A 13,526-nucleotide genomic window follows, 5' to 3' on the forward strand; every position below is an offset into this window, starting at 1 on the left:
CCAATTTTTCAAATGTGATCTAAATTCTCTCAAAATCTCAAATTTTATTCGCGGGTGGAAAAATTACGATTTTGCCCTTACACTCCAAAAATCACCGAAATTAAACTTTTTCACTGCCAAACCCTCAAATTATACTCCAATGCCCAAATTATACTCCAATAAGTTAAATGGGACCCAAAAAAAAAATCTTTTCTAAAAATTCTCATTTTGTCCCCAAGTGACAAATGATCATTTTGCCCCTAGATAGTGAAAATTTCGGTTTGACTCCAAATTGATCCTCGAACTCCAAATCACCATTTTAAGTCATCCCTGGACCATGAAACTCTTAATTTCACCGTAAAATTTCTATTTGAACTAGTTCGAGGCTTAATCGACTTAATGATACCATTAGGGGTAATATCGTCTTTTAACGATTTTCTCAAACTTCCTAAATATGTAACCATTCTATTGAGCATGTAAATGAAGTCGTAATTATTTTATAAAACAGGGTTTGACAGAATTGTTAACCTAGAGTCCTCAATTATTTATAATACTCATTAAGTTCACGCTCTAATCTGGTTACATACGGCATATAGGTATATTCCTATCCTATACACAAATCAATTAAATATGATCATATGCTATTCTAATTTTAGTCTACACTAAACTCCTTGTCCAAGTTTTTTTAGGTTCCTAGATCAATTTAATTGGTGATTAGGCATTTAAAAGCATTGAGAATAAATTGGAATAAACAATTCAATTCCATTGAAAATAAGTTAGAAAGAGATTAAAAACTTCAACTACATGTGAGTTCAATTGCAATCCTGGAAAAAGAAATTTAGCTACTCATAATTGCAAAAGTAAATAAACACATATGAAGTTTAGCCATCAACAGTAACAAGAATAAGAAAAGCTAAGGAAGAAAATAAATATTTTTGCAAACTTGATCTTTGGTCTTCAACCTCAACTTCTAGTTTCTTGAATCTCTCTTAAGGATTTCTCCTCAATGTATATCTATGTATATATATGTGAGTTTGTGGCTAACTTCTCCTTAAGCTAACTATTTATAACCTTACCTAACCTAATCCTACCTAAACTAAACTAAATTAGCCTAAAAACTCTTAGTTTGGGCTTAAAATTAGTGCAGGGTCCAATAGTTTTAAGTTGGCCCACAAAATTTCCTTTCTCCTAGCTTCATATCAACTGCTACACTTTGTCAACTTTGACTTTGATTTTCTCCATCTTCAAAGTAGAACTGGACAAAGTGATCTTCATGAAAGTTGTATCTCTATCTCTTAGCTTTCCAATTCTTCAAGAATCGCATTATTTGGAGTTCTAAAGTGAGAGTTATACTCAAAATACTACAACATATATGAACAGAGCCTAAACTCTTTAAACACCTTTATTTACCTAATTAAGCCTTATTCTTCTAGAATCCTACAAAAATATAAAAACTAATAAATCATAACTAAATTAATATAAATAAATATAAAATTAAATTAACTTAATAAAAACAAACTAAATAAAAAAATAATTAAAAATAACTAAATTCTAACATAAACTCAAGAACTTAACTAACTTTTAAGAACAATTTGAGATAAAAATAATTCTATTTCATAGAATTATCACAAGTATAGATAGATAGCCTATGAAATTTTGTTCTCTGGGCAAAATTCTACTTGTCTACCAAACCAAATGTCCTCTTACCTCTTAGGGCTATTTTTAAGGCTAAGTTTTGTTTAACCAAGCCTATATTTTTGCCATAATGGAGTATAACATCATAACAATACTCAAATAAATTAAGCATGCAACTTCTTCAATAATATCACAATCATCAACATTCAAATAACAATAAACTCATACATTGTGAGGGTTTGACCCCCATCAACCTTAGACTAGCAACTTACAACCCCCATTGCTTCTTAGGTTGGCAATGAACAATCCCCATTGCACCTTGGGCTAACAATGTACAATCCTCATTGCAGCTTGGGTGTTTATGATGCATCATGGGAGTGAAGTCATCACTTCATCCTATTCATCCTAAGAATGGAATTATACTTCACTCAAATCAAGTACTCATACTCATATCATTTGGTATGTGGAAAATACCTCACATACTATCATAAATCATTTATCATACTTGTCTACTAATCTCAAATGGTATATGGAATATGCATCATATACAAAACATCATGGCATTTATTACATTTACTTAGTCTTCATATACGATTTATGGAATCATCATCATATATGTAATCTCATGACATTCATCAAGCTTCCTCGATCATGTTGTTTGTACCATAGTATCTTAGACGGAAGAACATTATATAATCCACCATACATTACATGCATCAACATATCAAGCATGCTCATCATAACATTCATACATTAACATAAATGATACCTTGCACCCACACTAGTCTGAAGGCCAGAGTAATCAAGTGAACTTTGAACATAAAGATGCTTGTCCCTTTTTATTGAAAACTACTACATAATAGAGTATTTACAAATATTATAGATTTGAAAACCATTTCCAAACACTTTAGTCACCCACAAACTCATTTCATTAACTAAAAATTAAGGGAAAACATACTCATCATAAATCATTAAATCATGCTTCACCGTTACATATTAAAATAATTTGATATTGGTGTGTCCATTTACCTAATCGAAGACTTGATCAAAACTCCTAATCGGTGAAATTCGTGGAGTTTTCAAGTGTTCCTAGCATACAATAATCATCACAATCAATTCCTTATAATAATCTCGAAATATTGGTTCTAAGTACTTTCAAAATTTATTCGCTTTTGTCTACAGCTATTTCTCTAACTAAACCCATTCTAGAAACCCATAAATCCTCTATTCTAGCCATAGATGAGCTTAAATGATAAATAAAATCTCAAAACCTTTAAGCTTTAATCTCCAACAGAATTTTTGGGCATAAAAATAACATTTTCAAAATCAAAAAGATGATATTTAAAGATTATAAAGCCTAAAAATGTCAAATTTTTCTCTAAAACACAAAACCAAGCTTAGAATCATAAAAAATTAGGATTTTGGTTCAAAAATGAGTTGAGAGGGTTTAAAGTTAGGGTTTTACCTTCGAAAATTGATTGAAGGTTGAAAACCCTTGAACGATATGATGTATTTATAATATTGGATGTGAAAATACATTTTTACCCATTTTACTTTTGTGAAAACGGTGTCATCTATCAATAGATCGAAGCTATCTATTGATGATGGGCCTTAGAGTCTTTTTTAAATGCTTTTTGGTTGCCATCTATCGATAGATGAGGGCCATCTATTGATAGATCTAGTCAGCGATCCATAAATGTTCTTCAAGGTAGCTTTAAGAAAACCTTTCTGGATTGTATCTATCAATAAATGAAGAACATTTATTGATAAATAGGCCCCAGTAAGCAAAAATAAAGCTTAGAAACATGTCCAATTGGACTCCAACAGCAAACTTTGTAAATCATCCTAATGTATCAAAACATGAATTTTTCCAAGATCAAAACTTACTTTTGAATGTTCAAAATAGGAAACCAACATACTCACTTAAGGGTTTCTTATTTAGCATCATGCATTAAGGTGGAATTTCACAAATATGTAGAGCCAGTTGGAACAAGAAACCATTGCAAAGCATATGAGAATGGACGGTGTCATTGAAGTTGACATGAGACGAGGGAATGGAAGACAATTCATAATTTCCTTCCATGACAAAAATTTCTTTGAAGCAATGCAAGATTCGAGGTGGATGTGGCTAGGTGAACGGTTCATGGATGTAAAAGAGTGGTTAGAGGAACTGTAAGTGGAGAATAGAAGAATATGGGTGGCTTGCCATGGAGTGCTGTTGCATGTGTGGAATGTTTTTATGTTCCAAAATCTGACAAACATGATCAGTGGCTTCATATGGATGGATGAAGAAACATTAAAAGCTCAATCATTTATCATAAGGGTGATGCAGATTATGACTTCAAGACCTGATAAAGTAAAAGAGATAGTGAATTTAAGGTTGGGTTCAAAAGTGTTTAAAGTGAAACTAATGGAGATGGTGGAGAGCAAGGTGAGTCACTACTTGTGTTGTTATAAATTTCCATATTTGAATTTGAGAGAACTAAAGAATTATAGTAAAATCCAAATTATAATAATCTCAATGCCAAGCTCCAGTAAGAAGTGGGGGTTTGACAAAAAAAGAGAAACCAATGGAAACAACAGTGAAAAAGCACACATGGACCAAGGAAAAGAACACGGTAGCACATTTTGGATTGTATAAGAACAAGAAAAGTGTAGTACATAAGAGCAAGAAAAGACAATTAACATGGATATAGTAAATGAGATGGAAAGTAAAGATGAAGAGGCAGAGCAAAATGATAAAAAGGGAAGTTTTTTTAATAAAATTGTGACCTATATAAAAGGGATAAGAAAAAAGTCAATAGGGTCGCATTTGAAATAGCACTAAGATAGAGGGAGAAAGGGTGCAAAGTTATAGATCTGAGGATGTGATGGAAAAAAGGTGACAAAGGTAGGGGTAAGCATGGCTTGGTTTTGTTGGTTGTCAATTCGATTTTAGGTAAAATTGACCAAAAATATTTATCATAGAAATCGCCTGAACTGAACCTTGTAAGAGGTTGGTTTCGATCGATTTTACTCGACCTTGATTTGGTTGATCTTAGGTCGATTTTTGAAGTGGGTTGACTTGGGCTGATTTTTTGTTCAATCCTTTATAAATGGCCTTTTTTTTTGTTTGACTTGGGCTTTTTTATATAACCCCTTGTAAATGGCTATTTTTGGTCCATTTATTTATATGTAATCCTTTTGACCTATTTATTTTTTTCAAATGGATAATAATATTAATTTTATGCAATAAATAAATATTAATCGTTGTATAATAAATAAACATTAGTTTCAAAAGTTTCATAATTAAATATGATCACAAAGAAATTAACATTAATCTTCATACAATAAATAAACAAAGAAGAGTTATACAACTCAATGTTTCACAACATAAATTACTAAATTTCAACAGATGGACCTTTGAGGTTCCAACTTCAATTCAACGATTTTACAGAACATACTCCTAAAAAGGTTAAAAGAAAATATATAATTAGTGCAAATTTTTGTGGTAAGATAATCTAAATGAATTATAAATGTAATGTAAATGTTGCATAATACCTAATGATAACATTACTGGAAAAGTGCAAATAGCCAATAGAAATAACACGTTAGTCCGACTCAAACTCAACTATTGTCTCCAATGCAATATTAGCCAAATCTAAAAAAAATAAAATAACAAATATGGTAAATTGATCTTTGACAAATCTAATAAATTAAAATACAAATAAAATTATAAAATAATTACAAAAATAAAGTTTATTGGGCTCATCCAGATCATCTTTAATCAAATTCGGATCACCATGTGCCAATCCATGTAATCAATCTTGAGCACAAATAAGTGCTTGCACAACCTTAGGAGTCAAAGAACTCCTATATCCATCAAGCACCCATCCACCGGTACTAAAAGCATATTCTGAAGCAACTATTTATACGGAAGCAGCCAAAACATCACGAGCAATAGTAGCAAGTACAACAAACCTAAAATGATTAAGTTTCTGTCACATGAGAATATCAAACTCATCATCATCGAAACCCTCATTGTCATGACCCGGTACTCCCCTCAAGCCTGTGACAACCACCGCGATGTCCCCATCGACACTCGTTACCCAAAATGTCAATCGGAACCCCGTAAGGTTTTAATATCAGCTTCTCATTTCTCCTGTGAGTAACTGTTGCCAAATACCACGTTCTAAAAGATTTTAAACTATTTTCAACTTAAAACAAACAAAATAATAATTTTCATCTCACAGGGGTATTTTGGCCATTTTTTCCTAAATATTTCGACACCGGTTGAATTGTAATATACAAGTACAAAACACATAATTCAAAATCAAAAATAAATTTGGATGTCTAAAACATTCATTTAAAATGAAATTATGACTATTAGAATAAAATAAAAATATAGAATAAAATATTCAATTTTTTAATAAAATAATATTTTCAAAACACTATGTAAATAATTTTTACAGCGTAAAAGCAAAACAAATTCATACATGTTGTAGTACAGATAACCAAAGTATAAAATTTAATTTACAGTGACACGTGGGCCCACGAATGACTAAAAGTATCAATAGAAATGAACCTACAATTTTTAGATGTGGCAAGTCCAATTGTAGTCCTCGCCGATATCAGTTATCTACAATCTATTATGAGCCTAAAATGGAGGGAAATGAGGGTGGTGAGATTATAAAATCCTAGTGAGTAAACAAACATCATTCAAAATATCTAAAGGCGAGTAAAAAGAGACTATTAAAACATTTCATCAAACTGTAATTTATCATTTTTCAACTTATTTCAACCAAATGAAATCAATTTATTTAAATCAAATAATCAGTATGGCTTATGAATTTCTTAAAAGCTTGGCTCATGCCAAAAATTATTATCATACTCAGTTATCTGGGATACCTTGACCGAGGGCTATCCCAACTAAGTCCGCCAAGGCTATTAGAAAGTCATGTTTTATTTTGAAAACATAGTCATTCCTTCGCGTTTGTCTAGTTCCCCCTCACGTGGTGGTTTGGCGTGAAGTGAACTCTAAAAATTATACCTCGAGAGTTACCCTACTCGCCTCTCCAACCGAGGTAAAATATAACGGGATTTACCGTGCCCCTCTAATAGGCTAGTCCACGGAGACCCACCTACTGCAGTAAGCTAATAATTATCCCACCAATCAATAAAATTCAATAACATGATATGGTAATTATTGTAATTCACAGCTTTTCAAGGCTAAATACACATTTCATATATTTCAACACAAATATCAATTCAGTCATTCATGCAAATATTGTCATAAGCCATTCGATTCAAATCATAAATTTTACAACATAACAAGTGGTCTCCAATTACTCTATTTTTCAAAATCATTATTCAATTTTAAGACAATTTATAAAATCTTTTCATGTAAACACATTTTGTTTGCAAAACACAAAGATTTACCATTTAAACTCATTTTCATAAAATTTCACCAAAACCGAATTAAAGCATACTTTAGATAATTAAAATGATGATAAGGCTACTCACAGTACTAGGAGTTCGATATACTCCTATTTTCGATCTTCGGGCACAATCTCTTTACCCTTGTTAGAGGGCTCACCACCTATACATCATACATGACACGAATTTCAATAAATTGTGTCAATTTATCATAAACTATTTCAGGCTCCATAATATGAATGCACGAAATGTGATGCAAAACGTCCGAATAGCCATTAAATACGGTATTCGACCTAATTCGCACTATTTTCGGTGTAATTGGCTAAAACCTCCAATTTAACTCCAAATCAATTTCTTTCACTTTCTACACTCTAATTATACCTAAATTACCTCAGTGACTGCGAATGAGATTCAATTTATCAGTCCCGGGTCAATAATCACACTTGTCTATACGTTAGGTAAAAATTCAAATTTTCACACCAAAATTTCCCATTTAATTTCTAGTCTCACCAAACATCAAATATCACCAAAATATCATGAAATATCATCAATTTCAGCCACAATATCCTCCCTAGGAAATTCGGCCATTGATGGTTGATGGGGAAAATGAATTCTTTTCTTGTTGTTTTGTTTCTAAATATGCTAAACTAACTAAAAACACTAACATAACTTAAAATCAAATCAATCTAACATCTTTCTCTCTCCATACCCATTTTGACCAGCCATGAATTCACCATGAAAACATGAAATCTAACCATGAAAAATAAGGAGAAATGCATGGGAAAGGTAGATCACAAGTCAAAATCAAGAAATTTTACCTTTGATTGCTTGATTCCTTGAAATCCACCAATTTTCCCTTGAATTTTCCCACCTAAGGTTCTTGTTTTTCTTTTCTCCCTTTGTTCTTCCTTTGCTCTTGGTTTGGCCGGCCATATGAAGAGAAAATGGGCTGATTTGTGTTAATTTATAAGCCAAATATTTAATGGTTATAAATATGCCATGTGTCACCATTTCATTGGTCCATTTTTATTTCTTAACTATTAAGCTTTCTCTCTCCACCATATAAATTCCTTCAATTATCCATGATAATATTGGGTAAAATCCATGTGCTGGACAAGTGTCCTAATGGTGAAAAATTACTGTTTTGCCTTTGGGGTGGGAAAATTACTATTTTACCCCTATGCTCTGAAAAATACCGGGATTGCAAATTTTTCACTTCTCAACCTCAAATCATACTCCAATAAGTCAAATATGATCAAAATCTTTCAAAAAAATTACCATTTTGTCCCTGGATAGTGAAATTTTTTATTTGACTCTAAATTGATCCTCGAACTCCGAATCAACATTTTAAGTCGTTCTGGGAATTTAAAATTTTCAATTTCACCTTAAAATCTCTATTTGATCTAGTTCGAGGCTTAAATCAACTTTGTTGTACCTCTAGGTATAATATCGACTTTTGTAAATTTTTCGAGACTCTCCTAGCATGCAAACATGTTATCCATCACATGTATGTCATGACAAGTATTTTATAAGGTCGGGCTTTACACTCATCATCCACAAGCTCAGATAAATATTTCTCCAATTCTTTTTTTAGCACTTTTGACCCAATGTTTAACCGATGCTTCTTGAGCCTATCCAATCTTTTTTTAAGTATGTTCTGTGTCTTTGCCAATCAAAGTCGAAGCAACACTATCACTACAACCACCACTAGTGCCTTGTCCTATGGACGTTGGACACTTTTAACCATTTTGACCAACATGAGAAAGAGGTTGTAACACATTTCTACAGCAACGAAACAACTCATCCATTGTTTGTGTAACCAAAGAAAACATCATTAAAGCTTGTGTAGGAGGATGCATTTCTAGCAAAGTGAGTTCAACATAAAAAAGCTTTTTCCTCGAATCAAGTATAAAAACAATGAACAACACCAAATTCATTTTGTCCACATTCCCCGAATACTTGTCAAATTTCTCTTTAATCTTAATTGCCATAGCCATAAATCAACATCATCCCCATTTTTCCATTCAATCAAAGTGGTATACACATCAAAAATGGAATCCAGAAAAGAATTAACGGTTATGTAAACTGTGCCTAAAACATTTAAGTTCAAATCATAAAATTCTTTCAAGAAACGAGAAAACTTACTAACACTTCCCCAATCTTTGTCATTAGGCACCCCATCTCCCAACCTTATTAGCTCAGGTATGTAGCTATTATCACATAACTCAAATGATGTAAAAACCCTCTGAAATTTCAAAGCTATGTCCAACACCAAAAAAATAGAATTCCATTTAGTACTCACATCCAAACACAATAAACACTTGCTCTAGATTCTCGCACTAGCAGCACATCCTTAAACTTGGCTAATTTAGCAGAGGATTGTCTAACATATCTCACTGTTCCCCTAACATGAGCAATTGAGATATTGTATCCTTCAATCCATCAGACACCACGAGATTAACAATATAAGCAATGCATCTCACATGAAAAAAATTTACGTCTTAAAATACTAGTTCCAGCAACTTTAAATTTTTTTCTTCAAATGTCCTATTGCAACATCATTGAACTAGCATTATCAAAGTGATAGAAAAAATCTTTTGGATCCCCCAATCAAGCAAACATTAACTAATTGCCTTACCAATGGCCTTACCTTTGTGACTAGTAATGGGACAAAAGTTCAAAATTCTTTCTTGCAACTTCTAATCATTATCAATAAAATATGCAATTAGACACATATAATTAATTCTTTGTATTGAAGTCCATATGTCAATGGTGAGACACATTCTACCAGGGCATGATCTCAACAATATTCTCATTCAAGTTTTTTCATCAGTATAAACCTTATAATAATCCCTAGCAATAGTTTATCGTGATGGTATACGAAATCTAGAACATGTTAGGAATTTTGAGAATATGGTGCCCTGGAAAGCAAGTATATTTTCATGCTTAATTTCATTAAATTTGTAATGAAAGTACATTTTGATAATAAGACGAAGAGTTTGTTTTAAGTAAGCATTCATTATTATTAGGTACCATGATTCTATTAAAATATTAAAATACATTTGTATGAAGAGTCATACATAAGAGACATGTATTTTAATTGAATCTAAATATTGTTTACAACCATATAAGAAAGGTGGTCACTTTATTCTGTTAAGGTTGTAGTGTCCAGATTACTTTCAACGAAATGAAGGTGATTCACTTCAAGGAAATGATAAGTCTCAAATCATCGAAATTGTTGACTTAGAGTAATAACACTATAACATGAACTAGAATCATGTGGGAATCAAATTTAAGTTTAACCGTTACTTAAATCTTAATCTCATACTTATGCATTTGCTTATAGTATAACCAAAATCCTGATGGATAATGGATTCGTGTTTAATCTCTTTATAATCTTTGATTTACCATGAGCATGATCATCATAAAGCATTGATCTAGACTCCGTATTTTGGGATTATAATCAAAATGAACATCTGAGAACATATATCCAAATAATGGAGTTCATAGCATTAACATCACTTTTAGTGATTTTAGGAAGATTGGTGATTAATCTGGGCCTAGTGGATTAATGAATTAGCTACTTATTACATCTAGATACTCAAAAGATTAGATCTAGAGTATTAAATCACTTATTGGATGAAATTTGAGACAATGGGACAAAATTTGAAATACCCTATACTTTGATATGGTGATAAATAAAGTTGATCGATTGCAAATTGAGGTCAATTAAAATGTTTAAAAGTGATAAAAGATGAAAGGAGTAGTTTAGGATAAAATATTCCGCAAGTGAGAAAATAATAATAATTTTATCGGAGGAAAATTTGTGAGATAAAAGGCAATTCGGAAGTCAAGTGAGGCATAATAAGGTATTTTGGGTACCAAGGAGACAAGATAAAATTTTTAGAATAAAATAATAATTTATTAATGAAATAATATTAAAATATTAATATTTATCCGGATGTTGAAATCAGTCATGAAGAAGGATCATATGGTTGATCCAACTAGGGGAGAAGATGACAAGCCCGACTCTATAAAAATATTTGTCATGACATACATGTGATGGATAGCATGTTTGCATGCTAGGAGAGTCCCGAAAAATTTACAAAAGTCGGTATTGTATCTAGAGGTACAACAAAGTTGATTTAAGCCTCGAACTAGATCAAATAGAAAATTTATGATGAAATTAAGAAATTTAAAGTCCTAGAATGGTTTAATTTGGTGATTCGGAGTTCGAGGATCAATTTGGAGTCAAACCGAAACTTTCTCTATCTAGGGGCAAAATGGTCATTTGCCATCTGGGGACAAAATAGAAATTTTAGAAAAGATTTTTTTGGCCCCATTTGACTCATTGGAGTGTAATTTGACTTATTGGAGTATGATTTGAGGTTTATAAGTGAAAAATTTTAATTCTGGTATAATTCAGAGTATAGGGGTAAAATCGTAATTTTTTTGCTCCAAGGGCAAATCGATAAATATTTTGCCCCAGCACTTGTCAAGACCAAGGGATTTTAATTGTGGTAGGATTGGATAAATACCAGAATATTTGTGGTGGAAAATTAAGAAGAAAAAGTCAAAAAGTTAAAAAATTGGGCCAATAAGTATGTGACACGTGGCATGCTTGATTATTTTATTATTTTTTATAGAAATCAGCCCATGAAATCCCCAATTCTCTCACTATATTCGGCCTAGGCAACCAGCAACAAGAACAAAGGAAGAACAAAGGGAAAAACAAGAAAACCTAGGTGGAAATTTAAAGAAAAAGTGAAGAAATCAAGGAAACAAGCTAAGTAAGTTAGAATTTCTTTAATTCTCCTAGATACCTAGCTTACCCATGCTTTTGTTCTTGATTTCCATGGTTGAATATTGAGTTATCATGATGAATTCAATTCTGAAAAATGGGTATGGAAGAGGAATTGTTGTTGGAATAATTCGATTTTAGACTATGTTAGTGTTTTTAGTTAGTTTAGCATATTTAGGAACAAAACAACAAGAAAAGAATTTATTTTCCTCCATTACCATTATTGGCTGAATTTTCTAGGGGAATATTGGCTCTGATCTTGATGTTTATTTGAGCAATTATGATGAATAATGATGAATTATGAGCCTAGAAAAATAATGAGAATTTTCGGAGCAAAAATATTAATGTTTACCCACTAAGGGTATTTTCGTAATTTGCTATCAAGACTGATAAATTGAATCTCATTCACAGTCACTAAGGTAATTTAAGTATAATTGGAGTGTAGAAAGTGAGAAGAATTGATTTGGAGTTAAATTGGAGATAATAGGCCGAATTAGGTCAGCACCGCATTTAAGCGGTAGTCGGATAAGTTGTATATCATATCATGTATATATACCGAGCCTGAATTGATTTTATAATGGTCAAGCATTGATGTGGTGAATTATGTATTATACATTGTGGATAGGTGGTGAGCAAAGTACACTAGTAAAAGTACAGAGATTGTGCTTGGAGATTGGGATTAGGAGTACATCGACTCCTAGAACTGTGAGTGAACTTATTATCGTCTTAATTATCTAGAGTAGTTTTATACAATTGTGTGATTTTATGGAAAATGAGTTTCAATGGTAAATTGCTATGTTTTAGGAGAAATTACGATTTTATAAAATGATTTTATAAATTTTTTGGAAAAATCGAATACTGGTTTTGAAAATAGAGTAATTAGAGACTGCCTGCTTGTGTTGTAAATTTATAGTTTTAAATTGAATGGCTTATGACAATATATGAGCATGAATGGCTAAACTGATTTTGGTGTTAGAATTATTTGTACTGAGAATTTAGCCTTGAGAGGCTAGGTTGCGATAAATTACCATGTCATGCTAGAATGAATTTATTGATTGGTGGAGTATATATTAATTATTCACTGTAGAGGGGTTCCGTGGACTAGCCTATTAGAGGGCCACGATAAACTCCATTATATTCTTACCTCGAATGGAGAGTCGTGTAGGCTATCTCTTGGAGTAAAGCTTAGGCTTCACTTCATGCCAAACCACCACGTGAAGGGGAACTCAGCCAACGCCAAGGAACGGCTGTATTTTTCTCAAACTAAAAATATATTTTAAGTGTATACAAAAATTTTAACAGCCTTGGCAGACTCGGTTGGATGCCCTGTGCAAGGTATCACCGAGTATGAGTTTTGGCAAGAGCCAAAGTTTTAAAAAATTCATAAGCCAAGTTGATTACTCGATTTATATGGATTGATTTTATTTGGTTGAAATGAGTTGAAAGGTAATGAAATTACAGTATGATGACTTATTTCAATTGTCTCCACTTACTCGACTTTAGATAGTTTAGATGGTATCTGTTTACTCACTAGGATTTTATAATCTCACCACCCTCATTTCCTCACATTTCAGGCTCGGAGAATTTCATAGTTAGCTGACTTTGACAAGGACCTTCATTTGGACTCGAATCGGTAAAAGTTGTAGGTTTCCAACTTTCGATGCATTTTGGTTAGATGTGGGCTCATGATGATCAA

General features: G+C 32.1%; 1 long non-coding RNA gene across 1 annotated transcript; it reads right to left on the reverse strand.

Moving 5' to 3' along the window:
* Window positions 5,138–7,152, reverse strand: LOC108661228. Its single transcript, XR_001926977.1, has 3 exons — window positions 7,117–7,152; window positions 6,183–6,250; window positions 5,138–5,765 (listed from the first exon to the last, which is right to left on the reverse strand). It is a non-coding gene; the product is annotated as an uncharacterized LOC108661228 (long non-coding RNA).

The sequence above is a fragment of the Theobroma cacao genome, chromosome 3 (assembly GCF_000208745.1).
Source record: "Theobroma cacao cultivar B97-61/B2 chromosome 3, Criollo_cocoa_genome_V2, whole genome shotgun sequence".
Taxonomy (NCBI): Eukaryota; Viridiplantae; Streptophyta; class Magnoliopsida; order Malvales; family Malvaceae; genus Theobroma; species Theobroma cacao.